Source organism: Mizuhopecten yessoensis, unplaced genomic scaffold (genome assembly GCF_002113885.1).
Source record: "Mizuhopecten yessoensis strain PY_sf001 unplaced genomic scaffold, ASM211388v2 scaffold10969, whole genome shotgun sequence".
Taxonomy (NCBI): domain Eukaryota; kingdom Metazoa; phylum Mollusca; class Bivalvia; order Pectinida; family Pectinidae; genus Mizuhopecten; species Mizuhopecten yessoensis.
Window position 1 is genome coordinate 440,524 of NW_018408812.1, and position 862 is coordinate 441,385.

Genomic DNA, 862 nt, shown 5'->3' on the forward strand with positions numbered 1-862 from the left:
TCCGACTAGAGTTGTAAACAAGTCGATTTGCGCATGCGTTAATTGTTGTTGTTTTCATTCAACTTCAGTGATGTCAACAACCTGCAAATATTCACGTGACGAAACATGTAGGCCTAGTTGTTGAGGATTTGCGTTCGCACCCCCGGATTAGTACTTATAGCACATTAAAAACCATTAAGCCCTAAAAGTATGCATACAATTCATTACAATGCTTCTTATATTACTGTACATGTAACCACCAGAGATCTGCATATCGACGAATTTGTGACATTTAACTGTTAATTGAAATAAATACCAGATATAGCCAATGTGTCCTTGGTGAAGTACATTGGTGGTGTGTATTACATAACATAACAGAGATTTTATAGAGACATACAATACAAATTATGTCTCGCTGAATTATATGCGTCTCTTTAATATATATATATATATATATATATATGTCTCTACTATACAATTTTGGCTCAGTAATTATAACGAAAGCATATAATATATGTTACATAAGATGGAACTATACATTTAAGAAGCCATGCATTGGCCTTATTTTATTTAAAACAAATAAGCGAATTGCTCCATTCAGAGACATAAATTGCACATGTCTCTGCTCTATTGATGTGTTATTGAGAAACCTTTCATAAAAAAAGTATTTTATTTCAAAACTTACCACGTACATTTACCCACATCACATAAAAGTTACTGATCCCCCCATCCTGACACTACAACATCGATATCAAATATGATGCGAATCTGAATATGATAAACTGATTTTTCCCCTTTGAAATAACACAGTTATCTAAGGATTTTTCTATAAACATCAGAGACAGTGGGTATGTTCAGTTGAAAGTTTAAGTAATCAGAACAA